This window comes from Phascolarctos cinereus, unplaced genomic scaffold (assembly GCF_003287225.1).
Source record: "Phascolarctos cinereus isolate Bilbo 61053 unplaced genomic scaffold, phaCin_HiC Scaffold_7;HRSCAF=346, whole genome shotgun sequence".
Classification (NCBI taxonomy): Eukaryota; Metazoa; Chordata; class Mammalia; order Diprotodontia; family Phascolarctidae; genus Phascolarctos; species Phascolarctos cinereus.
The window spans coordinates 35,584,856-35,600,099 of NW_027556180.1; the positions used below are offsets into that span (position 1 = coordinate 35,584,856).

Genomic DNA, 15,244 nt, shown 5'->3' on the forward strand with positions numbered 1-15,244 from the left:
CAGGTTCCTCTAGTCCAATTTGTGTCTTGTGAGAAAATTGTATTCAGTTGTGAGAACTGGGAGAAAACCTTATTGCATTGTTTGAACCCAGGGCTGTGTGGACAGGAAACTGGACCACCTTTCCCTGCTACTGAGAGACTTTTGACTAAGAACCCAGGTTATGCGGACCAGAAACCCAGTCAGACCCACACATTGATACAAAGAGTATTCTCACAATTGTAGTCTCAAGAAACCCATGTGTTTTATCTGAAAACTGGCCCCATGCTGGTCAGTTATTGTTTCCATGTTCCTTTGATTGTTTGCAGAAACTTGGGGGCAGTGGGATATCTATCTCTTTTTCTAAATTGAGGGAATTGCACCTATTTGCTCTCCCTGTCCCAACTTGAAATGCCCCTAATCTTTCATCCAATTAGAAATAAATTACCCAATATTGTATGGTTTCCTTTTAATTAATTGGTCTTATTTGATTAATTGTTTTTAATGTATAAAAGTCAGTCTCCTCCGGTATTCAGGGTCGAGCCCTAAGGTGAGGAAGGGGCCTGGTCCTGATTGGTTAGGCAATTGGCAAGCATTAAATTGATATGCTCAGAAGATCGAACCTTTGTTTCCTGAGTCATTTCATTTTTTATTCGTCATCCTCATGATGAGTGAGGACCCTCCTGGGTGTCTGTCAACCGACTATCTGCTGTGTATTTAGACTAATCTTTATTCTGGTCTCTTAGAAGCCCATCTCCCCACAAAGCACAAGCCGCTAGCTTCCACAAAACACCTTTCCTGACTATTCATTCCCCATCACCCTGTGTTTACTCAGCATTCATTTTGTATATACTTATACCTGTCCAGGCCATTCCCATGATAAAGCATAAGCTTCTCGAGGGCAGGAACCATTTCATTTTATACCATCCCTATGCCTCCCACAGTGTCTGTTGCATAATAAGCTTTGCATAAATGTTACTTCACAGCTCACACATATGCACCAAAAGTAGGAAAATCAGAGCTAATGAAAGCCATGATTGGATCCAGCCTGGACCTGTCTCTCTGAACTGGACCTTACTCCCTGTCACCCCTCAACTGGATAAGTTGGTCAGCTCTGAGTGTCCCATGGGATCAGTTCACAGGAATACTTTGTGGGGCAGCTGTCTGGTGCAATAATTATCTTTCACATGAATTGAACCACAATACCATGCACTTATCTATTTCAACAGAAATTGAGATCTACTATTTTAAATGTTTGCTTTCATTTGGTTATTAAGACCACCCTGTGACATAGTTGTTGACATGTTGCTATACCCATTTAACAGATGAAGAAACTAAAGTTAAGTGAAGTTAAGCCTATGGTCCCTCAACTAATAAAGGCCTGAGTTGGAATTTGATCAAGTCTTCCCTAATTCTGTGTTTTTTCCTTTTTCCTCCTGCAATATTCTGTCTCTCATTTACGCAGTGCTGTACAGTTTTCAAAGACCTTTCATCACATAATTTCATTTGATGCTCACAACTGCCCCTGTGTGGCTGGCAATGCACTTATCATCACCACCCCAATTTTGCAAAGATTCTGAAAGATTAAATGCTTTATTTAAGCTTGCTTGGCTGTTTCTCATCCCTTGGATAGACATCCTCCTCTCCTGACCTTCTTAGAATCCCTCTTTTTCTTCTGACCTAAGCTCATGTCACTTTCTGTGTGAAGCCTTTCCTGAACCTTTCAGTAGCTAGTGCCTTCCCTGAAAAAGTATGGTGTCTAATTTGACATAATCTATACGTGCATGTTGCATACACATCCCTCCACTCCCTTCCGCCATATAAGTTCCTTGAATGCAGGGAAAATTTTACTTTTGTCTCTGTGTCTCCAGGACCTCACCTAGCTCCTGGCACTTAGTAGGTGCCTAACAGTGCTTTCTTGATGACTAGTAAAGGGCAGCTGAGGGTACAGAATCCAGGTCTTCTGACTTCCATATCCAGTGCAATTCCCACTACACCACCTAGCTGAGTTATAATGGTCATTTTTTTTTTTTACAAATGTCCTCTTTAAAATCCCTGGATGCATATGCACCTGACTCTAGAATTTGTTTGCATTTTGCTGTTCTTTATCTGGTGTGTTATCCTTCTGATTGCTTCTATTTATTCCTATAAAATGAAAGGGGATTGGATGAGGTAACATTGATTGTCCTTTCTGGTTCTATGTCAGTAAACAGATACAGCGTTTATTAAATGCTTATTATGTACCAGGTGCTGTGGAAAGTGCTGGGGATCCAGATACAAGTAAAGAATAAAATCCCTGCCCTCACAAAACTTAGAGTCTAGAAGGAGAAACGATATATAAAAGGAATCTGTAAAGGAAAGGAGGCAGTTGCTGAGGATAAGATGGAAAAGAGAAGGCCTAGGAATATCATGAGCTGGTGGTCCGACTCTCCAATCAGAAGAGGAGCCACAGGGTGGAGGCATCTCCAAGGCGAGGGGGCTGCTGATGAGGTGTCAAAAAGTCTGGAGAGTGAAGAGCAAAAGTGGGGAACCATTTGAATTCCAATGGTCACACTTGAGGACCTGGAGTGCCACGTGTGACCTCGAGGCCAGAGGCTCCCCACCCCTGGTGAAGAGTGTCTGTGACCTCAAGCTGCCCCCCTCCCCTCAATTCCACTAGGAGAAGCCAGTGGAGGCAATCAGTGTATTCCTCAGTAAGTTACCCATCACTTTTAGCAGTTCTTATTTACGTGTCTTTGTGTTCCTCGAAGCCCTCGGTCCAGTAATAAACACACACTGATCTTTCCCTCTGCAATTCCTTAAGCTGTCCTGAGGAAGAAGCTTCCAAACAACTAAGTTGCAAAGAATAAGGTAAAGCATAGAATAAGGTAAAGTAATTTGCCATTTCTCGTGAAGATCAGTGGCCTCATAAATGAGGAAACAAATGTGTTCATTGCTTTCTGGAAATCAGAGAGAATGATGGCGGTGCTGTCTTATCTGGCCCGGTGCTTTATTCAGCCCGTTCAGAGAGTTTTCTTTGGGGTAACTACGCTTCAGCAGGATGTACTGAGGGAAGTTCATTTTCTATGTAGGGTCCTTTGTAATGTTGCAAAACTGATCTTTTTAAAGTTACCTCTGTTTTGAAAATGTTTTGAGGTAGTTCAGTGAAATACTATAACTGAATTTTAAAATAAGAAATGACTCCCAAATGAGGATTTTTAAGAAGACGCGTTTAATTGAATGCAAAGGAAACATATCACACTTCTAAAAAACACCATATGTTGCCAGCAACACTACAACATTTGAAAGAGAATCCTTGCAAATTCAGGACCATATTGAAGCAGAGTACTTTTGCAGTTCTCTACCTTACCCAACTGTTAGGTAGAAGAGTTAGAAGATATTTTTAAAGTGCCCCATAATTTTCAGGTTTATGATAAAACCTTTTTTTTCACCCAAACTAGGTGTTTTTGAGATTGTGAAAGGAAACATTAATTGGTATTTAATATAAAACCTCTATAACCTTAAAGGTATGCTATTGAAATGCTAATGCTCTGGGATCATCTGCTACAGGAGATGAAGAGAGATTTTGAAATGCTAATTAAAAACAAAAAAAAGGACATAAAATGCAAAAAAAAAAAAGGAGAGAGAATGTGTAGATAACATGAAATTAAAGAAATGTCTTACTAGGGAAAATTCAGAAATAACAGGGCAATGTTGTAAAAAGAAGAAGGTTAGCATGGAAATGTGCTGGTTGTTTAAAGTTTACAGGCAATTCATAAGGATGGTGCTGTCAGCTGAGCATCAAATTATGTTCCTGTGTATTTTTTAAACGTAGTTTAATAGTCAGAGAACACAACATTGTGGGGCCTGCCCATTTTTTTCTGGGCTTTAGGTGGAGGCAAATTTAGATTTCAAGTAACTGCATCATTGAAAACCACAATTTCTGAAGAAGTAAAAATGGGCAATGGGACAGTATGGTGGACGTGAGCAGGTTGTAACATGTCATGAACAGAATAGTTATAGCATCACTGAGATGGATGAGTGTAGAAAGATGGACAGGTCATGGGACAGTACAATGGCAGAAAGGCCATGTGCTTTATTGAAATTTAGTGATCTCAAGAGAATGAGAGCAAATGCCCCGGGACACTGGGTGGACCCCTGTGTTAACTTCTGCGGAGGATAAGGATAAGAGTCAGAAAGGAATGGAAGGAAAAAATGGGCTACTCCCCACATGATTGGGGCTGCCCACTTGAATAGGATCACAGATCTGTTGGGAGTATTGAATTATCTTGATCGAATCATAAAATGTTAAATCAATGTAAGTAATTATGGATGATGATGATGATGATGATAACGATGACATTTTTTTTGCAGTACCTAATGGTAGCAGTAATTATAGGGCAGATTCTTCTAGTGTGTTTAGCACAGTATTTAACACATAGTAGGAGTTTGATAAAATCTAGTTGTCTGACTGAAGTAAGACTTGACCTGTCAGACCTTTTGGACTGAACTGGTTACAACCTGTTTGAAAAATGGCCAACTCAAAGGAAATGATTAACTCAGTTGTAGATTTAGAGAGTAAACAAGTTTATATTTTCTTTCGTTTTTTAAGTAGACAATTCAAGGGGCTAACTAGTCATCCTACCTTTTTCCCCAGCACTGTTAGAAACAAATACTTCATAGTTCCGTTCTGTCTAGGAAGCTGTCCTCCCACAAGGCCCAATGTTCAAAGGTGGGTTTTTTTTGGTTCTTTTCCTGAGTGCCTGAACATTAACTTTGAAGAGTAAATGTTTAACTTGCCTCATGACAATTTTCAGATACCATCTGTTAATCATATTCCTGGCTTTATGCATCATTGCTTTTGGAGACGTTATGGATTCATACTACAGAAAAGATAATTTTTGACGTCAATTTTGAGTACTCTTGTATTGCAATTTCAAACTTGAAATAACGAGGGGAGGAAAGGAGAGAAATCACCTCCAGAATTAACAGCAGGTCATCTGAGGATGGGGTAAGATGAATTACTCAAATGTTGTTTCTGCTACAGGATGATTCACTGTGAGAAATATTGTTAGTATGTTATTTTGGAGTCATATGGGATGCAAAACTCAACTACCCTTGGGCTCCATTCTTACGTGTTAAAATTTCTTTTTAAGATTGGGGTTTATTATAATTTTAGAGGCTTGGATTCTTTTATTCAATTTTTCTGAGAAATCTTTTTTTATATATTTTACACTTTATATATAGAATGTTTACCACTATTAAAACAAGGTCTAGATTTGTGAAAAATCTCTGAAGTACTCTGTTGGGAGGAAGGCCGTCTCCAATATGAACAGTGTAATTGCAACAATGAAGTTGCAGTTCGACTATTATCCAGTCCTGGTTTGTATTTGATGGGGTAGGGAGAAAAACTGAAGGATGGAGAGTAAAGGTTTTTAAAAGTAGTCTTGCGTTGAAAGAGAAAGGTTGGCTGGAGATGTAATAGCATGGAACCAGACAGAAAGGGAGCACAAGAATCTTAATTTGGAAAGAAAACTTAGTTTTTCTTGGTTATTTACATGGATACTTGCTTATCGAACAGCTGGTTTCCTAAGTTGCAAATAAATAAAGTAACAGAAAAAAGCCACCATGATATTTCTGTCACACTGATAATGGAAGAGAGGATAGGAGAGTATCAACGGACCATCACTGTGAAAAGAAAGTAGACCTCTCCCCTGCCATTTTTGTTTAAATGTTTTTGTCTAGCCTTTTATGCGTGTCAAAATTCAGAGCTCCTTTTATTTATACAAGAGGAGGAGGACTATTTAGACTTCATGAATGCAGATTAGGTTAGGCATTTTGATAAGCATGAGTAATGCTTATTATTATTTTTATAATCCTTTATTCCCCCAGCATTCAGTATGTCTCTTTTGTTTAGCAGCTCTGTGACCCTTGGCAAATCACTTAACTTTTCCTGATCTGCAAAATGGGAATAATACCGTAGCACTTATGTCATCAGATTGTTTTGGAATGACACCTGGAAAGTGCTTTGTAAATGTTACTTGTGGTTGAGTTGTTTCAGTTGTGTCCAATTCTCTGTGACCCCATTGGGAGTTTCCTTGGTAGAGATACTGGAATGGTTTGCCATTTCCTTCTCCAGCTTATTTTATGGATGAAGAAACTGAGGCAAATAAGGTTAAGTGACTGGCCCAGGGTCACACAGATAGTAAATATCTAAAGTCAGATTTGAATTCAGGAAGATGAGTCTTCCTGACCAGTTCCAGCACTCTCTCCACTGTGCCACCTAGCTGCCCGCATATTTCGTATTATCTAATATGGGTTTATCTGTATGAATATCTAGATACATATGTATAACATTAAGGACTTGTGATTTTGTCTCATTGACAATTTTCTCTACCAATTCATATCATAATCTTCCTATAACTTGGATGTTAGAGAGTTTTATGTATTATTGTTGTTTCAGTCATGTCTGACTCTTCATGATCCTATTTGGGGTTTTCTTGGCAAAGATACTGGAGTGATTTGCTGTTTCGACCTCCAGTTCATTTTACAGATGAGGAAACTGAGACAAACAGGTTGAAGTGACTAGTTGTGACACACAGCTAGAAAGTGTCTGAGATTAGATTTGAACTCAGGTCTTCCTGACTCCAGGGCTGATGATCTATACCTTGAGCCACCTAGCTGTCTATTCTATCTATGGAAGTGGGAAATTCTTTTATGAATTCATATTGTAATCTTTCTACAACTAGGGCTTTAGAGAGTTCTCAGCAGTTGAGAAAAGTTCATTAGCTTCTTTACCAAACCAATGAGTTTTAAAAGTGGTTTTCAAATCCAAGTGTTTCTTACTCCAAGTCTTACATTGTATCCATTGCACCATGATGACTCTTGAATGTAGTTATATTCATATCTAAAATTAAGCCTTAAGGGAAAAGAATTGTCCTCACATTTTTGTAGCAAACAAAATTATTATTATATATTTTTGGATACAGTGCCCAGCTAATTCATTTTCTATGTAATTGCATTTAGTTCAATTAATGGGTCATAAAAGCCAAGTTAGTAAATTCCTGCAAATACTTTGGATGCAAATTCATTAATGATATTTTGAAATAGTCGTGGAAATTGGATAGTAATATGCTTTTTATGTTCAAAACTAATGAACTACAGAATTTCATTGTTCTAGCAGGTAGTGCCAACATTAGTTCATTTGCCCCTTAATAGTATCCTTTATTTTAATTTGGTTTATTTAGACCCTGGTGAAAGTAGATTTTAGGTGTTTTCACCTAAGAAGGCATTAGGGAAAATACAGTAGGTAATATAGTTAACAAACACAAGATTATCACCGTGTTCCAGTGGGCTTTCTAAAATCCACTGCCATGTGGAAGATTCCGTTGTAGCATGAAAGAGGTGCCACACACAGATATTGACTTATTATGTTCATAAATCCATGCATTCATGCATACATGGATATATATGTGAAGTGACTGTGTATGTAAATGTTTATAATATGTTAGGTATCATATCACGTTGGAAGGAGACTGGCTCTATAATTTCATTGCCTTAGGGAGTCTTAGGTTACAAGACACACTTCACCAGCACAGACCATTATTTTTGCATCTTATAATCTTAGGGAGTTGTCTAGATTCCCAAGCAGTTAAGTGATTGGTTGGTATCACACAGTCAGCTTGTGTCAGAGATCAGAGACCTTGACTTAGGTCTTCTTGGCTTCAAGGCTAGTTCTGTCTAAAGCACCATGCTGCTTCCCGTATAGGTATGCATGTACATACATCTGTATGTTTATATATGCATATCTATATATATGTATGTATGTCCATGTGTGTACTTTAGCTGTGTATACACAGCACATACATATATATGCACATAATAGTGTCCCAAAAGTATTAGTGCTGTTTTAAGCCACTAAAGCTAGGACTAGGACCTAGGTCTCTTAATGCCCAATTCAGTGCTTTGTCCATTATACCACAATATTTTGGATGCTTAATGGTAACCTTTAAAAGGATCTCACTGTTTTGTGAGATGATGAGATGGGGAGGAGGAAGTCTAAATAGAACAGGTTTCAAGTACGTGACATAATTCATAGAATGCCGGAAGTCAGAAGCAAAATGATCAATCAGATAATCTCACAACTTGAAAGAATCTCAGGTCATTTAATTCCAATTGCATATAAACAAAAAAATTCCCACTGTAATAACCCAATCAGAGACATGCAAGCCTTTTCAGTCATTCATTCAACAAACATTTCTTTAAAAATTATTGGTATCTTGTATTCCAAAATGACCTTCATTTCTGAGTTTATCCCTTCCACATTTAAGTGCTGACTTTGTGTCACATGAGAGACAACATGGTAGAGAGGATAGAGAGTCTTGGAGTTGGGACAATGGGGATTCAAATCCTGCCTCTGACAAATGGCTTTGTGATCATGGGAAGGGGATCCCAGGGAACTGAGTAGACTTTTAGATTGAAAAGCAGTTGCTCATCTGTACTAATGAAGGGAATTTGTTCACTGGGATATGTAAGCCAATCAAATCACAGGTCTGGCATCATTATGTTCCAGGCATGCTGCTAGGCACTGAGGATACAAAATTTAAAAAATGATCCTGCCCTCAGGAAGCTTACACTGTACTGAGGGAAAAGAATACTTACACAGAGATAGAAATACAGAATAATGTTGGGGGCACTCCAACAGCTGGGGGAAGAGTATAAGGAGGACATTATTGCCCAAACCTCCTATCTCCACAGAACAAAGCTGTAAGAGTTAGCAAAGTAAGTCCCTAGGGGCTACAGACTTCTGCGTTTTGGTTTTCTCCCCCACCCACCCCAGTGCCCAGCACAGTAAATACCTAACTCAGTACATGCTTGATAACTGAAACTGAATTAAACAGTTGGCATAGCACATGGCCTTTCTCTTTGGCTCTGTTGGCCATCACATTAGGTTATTAAGATTTTTATTTCATCTTACATTTGAGAAAAGTAAAAATATAAACATATTCAACCTTCACTCATACTTATTTCATGCAGGAAGTTTAGGTTATGTTAAAAGGTGGCTCAATAACTTTTATTATTGAGGTTCAATTTCCCTGAATGCTTCATTTGATTTGTAAAAATCCATTGCCATCACTTAAAAAAGAATTATTTTTTCATCTACTTGTATCCTCTACTGCATCCATTTAAAAATTGTCCTGAAATATTGGGCTCTGACGTCCATATGAATTTCTGATCCAACGTGTTCTTTAATTGATCTTATTTATGTTGTACTTACTTCCAGATTGTACTTGGTGTTTTATTCCTAATGCATTCCATATTCCTGAGATGCCCTCTCCCACAGCCTTTAGTAGTTGCTTAGCTTGTTTTTTCTTTTTGTTTTCCTTGAGAAACCCAGCACAAAATTAATTAGATGGTTGAGCATATTGGCTTAACTGAGTAAGTAACAAATCACTACTTCCCTAGAACTCGGGCTTAGTAAGTCTACTGAAGTAATCATATTCGGATCATACCACACATTTCCTTTGAGCTGGAACCAGTGACCATATTTTACGTAATGATAACTGAGTGATTCAGATCCAAACACAGGTGGCCACTTTAGGGGGTTTATTATTTGCACTGTTGGAATTTACATGTGAAAAGAATGGAAAGGAAGATGAAATGTTAAAACTGTCTACAAACATCATTGACATGTTTGTGCAATTATATCCGTCTGTGGTGGATGAGTTAAGTTTTCATTTAGCCCGTGGTGGGTTACGATAACATTCTAACTTTCTACTGTAGGGAGACGCTATTATGGGTATTCAGAAACAACAGATAGTTTTTAATAATGACTTTTTGTGTTCTGATAATTTAGAGGCTAATCCATTTTGATCCTCTTCCTAGTGTTTATTTGGAGCGAGACAATAAATCCATTAGTGTCTGATGACTCCAGCTCACATTGATCTCTCCTTTCCCTACTGCAATTACTGTCAATACTGTGAATTAGCACTTTCGTCAAATCAGCCAATGTTTATTGAGCATGTACCAGGTGAAAGCCACTGTTCTGGATACAAAGAAATCTATAGGCTATTTTTAGTGATGGGAGGGTCCTTAGAGATCCCTTTTTCTCACATTCTCAGTTGACAGACATGTGAACTGAGGCCCACTCAGAGCAACTGAATGACTTTCACATTTGAGAACCTTTATCAAACGCCTACTACCTACAGGATGCTGTGCTGGCTACTGGGGATACAGAGACAGAATTGAGGCCATGCCTGCCCTCAAGGAGCATCTATTGGATGTGCCCATCATCACCCTTTAGTGAATTGGTTGGCAAAGCTAAATCTAAAACCTAGGTCTGCCCATTTCTAGTGGAAAGTTCTTTATACAACAACTATCCTTGAGGATTTTATATTCTAATATGGGAGAGATGGTTGGTTCAGTTTGTTGGTTCCAATTAGAGCTTTGATTGCATTTATGTAAGCAATTCTTGATAAAGTCATTCCCTCTACTAAAGCAGTTTGCTCTGCAAACTATAGTCTTAAAGGATTTTCTAGGGGCACTGAGAGCACCCATGGCTTGGCAAGGGTCACACAGCCAGTACACGTCAAAGTCAGGCTTTGAAACTAAGTCTTCCCAACTCTGAGGCCAGTGCTCAATCTATTAAATCATGCTGGCTCACAGGAGGTGGGATAGAAACCTAAAAATGTTAAACAGTCATAGAAATGTAAAACAATTCATTATAGCTATTAAAGGGTTGATATATGCTTCAAATTAATTGTACATGCACCAAGGTTTATAACAGTTTTGCTGAGGGGGAGGTTTTTTTTTCCTAATTGGTTCATGTGTTAATATCTTGAGTACCTGAGTAAGGTATAAACTCTTGCGGACTTATGATGCCTTTCTGTCTTCCCAGCATCCAGAAAGATGCACATCATAGATATTTTATAACTTCTGTTGATTTGTGGGTTGTATTGATAAAAAAAAGTTATCAGTAACTGCTGTCTTTCTTGGTCCCCTTCTTTTTGTTCAGCCAAAGTAGTCTACATAATTAGGATGGATCTTGTCTTAATGGAGTATATATTATAAACCGTGTTCAATTTTTGGTTTCATAAAAAGGTACGTGGCCTAGATCTGTTGCTAGATTATAAATTTATATCCATTTTTAGACTGTTCAAAGGTAAAACAAGTGGAGACTAGTGGCATTATAGCATTTGTGAGTATTATGAATTATAGTAAGGGGAAGAAAGGTTGTAAAATGAACATTGTTCACACAATAAGGTGCAGAGCCAAATAGATTACAGTGTAGTTTTTTCTTTTTGACAAAATAACACTTTAAAGATGCATCTATTTCTAGAAAAAATACACCTCTTATAACGAGAATATTTTGTTCTGAGCCCCATTCATCAGTGATATGCAATCAATAACATGTTCATAGAGTTACTTTGTCATGATTTTTTAAAAAGCATCCAAGCTCAAGAGCTTTATTTTAAAAACCTACTTGGGTGTATGAGTTGGTACTTGCGATATTAATACTGCATAACTAAGTGCTGGGAATCCTCGATCAATGTGAATGTATAATTAAATGAGGAATTAATTAGGCTTGCCTAGTAGATTAGAGTTCAAGTTAAATTAGTCACTAGACTAATTTCATAACAATGATTTTTTTAAAAAAAATTAATGTGCCAATTGATGCACTGTTTTCCCCCCTAATATCCAATTGGAGTTATTTTGAACACAAATGAACAAACCTATGATCTGAGGTGAACTTTATTGGGAAGTAAGGCCAGTTCAAATACAGCATTCTTACAAGTATTCCTTACCTTAGTCATTACAAGTGCTTCTGAAAAATACGTCTAGCATTTTTTTTAGGTACTCTATCCCCTCGGCCTTTTCCTTGACTGCCCCCCATTCTTGGAATACTGTCCCTCCTCATCTCCACCTCCAAACTTTCCTGACTTCCTTCATGTCTCAGATAAATCCCACCTTCTGCTAGAAGCTTTGCTCCATCTCCCTTCATGTGAGTGCCTTCCCTCTTTTGCTTATCTGCACTTTGTCCTGCATTTATCTTATTTGCACACAGCTGTCTTCCCCATCAGGCTATGACCTACTCCAGAACAGGGACTATCTTTTGCCTTTCTTTGTATGACCAGTGCTTACCAAAGAGCCTGGCACGTAGTAGTACTTTAACTACTATTCGTTGGCTTGTTGACTTTTTTTTTAATTTAAAAATTGCTTTTTGAGACTGGGTCTCCCAGCTGGAAGTGAGCTTGATACAGTATTGATCAGTGCAGAGACTTTGACCTGATGATTCACTTTCGATCTGGGCCAGTTTCCTCTTCCTTAAATTAAGGCATCTTGGTAGCCTAATCTTCCCGCTCTGGGGGTCTCAGGCTTATTGATTCTAGACTTAGTGCTAGGACTCAAACCCAAAGTGGTCCCAAAGTGAACTCATTTTCTTTTCCTCCAAACCGCCCTCTTCCCAACTTTCCTTTGACAGTCCAGGACACCCCTATCCTTCCAGTCACCCGTTAGGCTCACAAACTGGGTGTCATCCTTGACACCTCACTCGGCCTCGCCCACCATATCCAGTCGGTTTCCCATTGTACGTTCTCAGCATCTCTCCTCTGACTCAGCTTCTACCAGGATATAGAGCCTTCTCTCTTCACGCCTTGCTACAGAAATAGGATTCTGATTAGTCTTCCTGCTCCCAGTCTTTCCTCACTCTGTGCCGTCTGTCTTCCACTCAGCTGCAAAAGTGACCCTCCTAAAATGCAGGTCCCACCATATCACTTTCATACTCAATAAACTGTAATTTCTCCCTGTTGCCTCCAGGATCAAATAAAAAATAAAAAGTCCTTCTTAACCTGGCCCTTTCCTCTTTGTGCAGTCTTGCCACATTTTAATGCCCTCCGCATACTCAAGGATCCAGCAACACTGACTTTCTTATTGATCCTCTCCCAAAACACTCCGTCTCCTGACCCCATGCCTTTTCACTGGCTGTCCTGGAATATTCTCTTTCCCCGATCTCCCAGTTTCCCTGGATTCCTTCAAGTCTCAACTACAATCTCACATTCTACAAGAAGATCTTCCTGGTTCCCCTCTATGCCAGTGCCTTCCCTTTGAGTTTATCTCAATTCATCCTGTATATATTTTGTACATATACTTGTTTGCATGTCATTTCCCCCATTAGACTCCGAGCTCCTTGAGAGCAAGGACTTATTTTTTACCTTTCTGGGTGTCTCTAGGGCTCACCTCTGTGCCTGGTACATAGTATATGTTCAGTAAATCCTTTAGGTGGTGGTGGTGGTGGTGTTGACTTATGCTGAGAGAGTCCCAGTGGTGGTGGTGTTGACTTATGCTGAGAGAGTCCCAGTGACTGCCCTGTGGCCATACAGATGCAGGGTTTAGACCCAGGTTTTGCTAACTCCAAGTTGAGAGCTGTACTGACTATAACCTGCTCTCTTTCTATTATACCTGCTACAAACAGTAGGTGCTTAATTGTTGTCTGCTGCAACCCCAGCTCCTTTAGCTTAGTACTTGCGTGTCATGGAGCCATAATCTCCAAGGTTCTCTCTGGCTTTTGTTCTGTGACTTCAATTCTCCCCTCCTTTCCCCATCTAGGATATCTTAACTGAACAAGTATTTTTCTTAAGGATATAATAAAGATTAAGACTTTTAAAAATATAATGAAGATAAAAAGGCAACTATGGGTATTATCTTTTAAAAAGCTGTGCAATTTTGGACTTGGCTTTATTAGTCTTTATTATGTATCAAACACTGGGTGTTACATGATATTAAAAATAGCTGGGTTTTTTAAAGAAAATTATTTACACAATGGCTGTTTGGAGTCTGTGTTTCAGAGTCAATAAAAAGCTTTTTCAAAAAATATTTTAAATCTAACGAAATGCTAAGAATAAATTTTATCTTATTATTTTCTATTTTACTAATGCTTAATTTACAAAGAAATAAGTCAAGTATTGATATCAGTGGCAGCATTTAAACTAACTTCGGAGTGAATGATTCATTATAAAATGTGTCACTGCTTTTTTCAGCACTGTTATTTCCACTTTCAATTCTCCACTAACATTGAGAATTTCTTTTCCATTCACATCTAGTTAAATATAAGGCCTGGAGGGTGATTCCTTTATCTAGTTATTAACTACCTAGAAGTCCTTGTGTTGTCAGTAATTAAAATATGGATTTTCGTGGCAGATTGTAACTTCATAAGTCAGTCATTATACATGTTTTTTTTTTAACATATGAATAAATCATGTTTTGGCAAGATAGAATTGCAAATGGCATAAAAAAGAATTGCATGGGGAGAAAAAGAAAGGGCATTAGTAAGTTGGAGAATATTTAGAAAAGGGAAATCAAGATGTTTGAAGGATTTAAAGTTATTTCCATCTCAAGATTTGTTGAATTAAATGAGGATATTTTGTTGTGGAAGACTTGAGCAGTGTTGGGGAAAGATGAGTTACCTTCAAGTGGCTGAAAGGCTGTCTTGTGAAAGAAGGGTTATACTTGGATCAGAGGGGCAAAGATAAAAAAAAAGAAATGAGACTCAATGTAAGTAAAAATCTTCCTGACACTTAGAGCTTTACAAAAGTAGAAGCAGATATTTCTCGACATAGTCAATGGGTTCCCTTTCACTGATGGTCTTCAAAGAAAAGCAAAGTGACCATAGGACTTACGACCATAGATTTAAAACTAGAAGGAACCTCAGAGGTCATTAAGTCTAATCCTTTCATTTCACATATGAGGAAACTGAGGCCCACAGGAGTTAACTGACTCACCCAAGGTCACATAGCAAGTAAGCATCTGAACCAAATTTAAACTTGGGCCTTCCTTACACCAAACTCCAGAGGTCTTGTCAAGTTTCTTTGTAGAAGAGAATTATTTTCAGGTTATACTTAATACTATCTAAGATTCCTTCCAATTCTAAAATTCTGTGATTCCAACAAAGAGAATTTTTTTTTGTCAAAGTAATTCCATTGTTATTTTTTTTAATTTTTTAATTTTGTTTTTTTAGAATACAGATATACAATGGTAAGCCTACTAACAATATATATTGATACACACAAATGCACTACTGTCACATTTAACATTTCAAAGCACGAGGGATTTTTTAAAATAACATGATAAGATAAAAAGCATGGGTTAATTTTCTAGGATTTGCTTTTCTTATTCACTTTTTTCTTCACTTAATGTTGAGATAGAGTTCAGATAGAAATGATCTGAAGGCACATTGCTATCATACTATTTTTTATACTTAATACTAAGTGAACTATTATGCAGGGGGATAACA

At 38.0% G+C, this 15,244-nt stretch overlaps 1 protein-coding gene across 2 annotated transcripts in view; it reads left to right on the plus strand.

Annotated features, from left to right (window-relative positions):
- NAALADL2 (N-acetylated alpha-linked acidic dipeptidase like 2) overlaps window positions 1-15,244 on the plus strand; it is a 1,446,698-nt gene that overhangs the window by 128,277 nt on the left and 1,303,177 nt on the right. Inside the window, exon 1 of one of the 2 annotated variants that reach the window (XM_078147179.1) lies at window positions 4,829-4,966. The exons of the other annotated variant lie outside the window; for it this stretch is intronic. The gene's annotated coding sequence lies outside the window, so the exon portion shown is untranslated. Of the gene's footprint in view, window positions 1-4,828; window positions 4,967-15,244 lie in introns of those variants that run through there. 2 annotated transcript variants of the gene reach the window in all.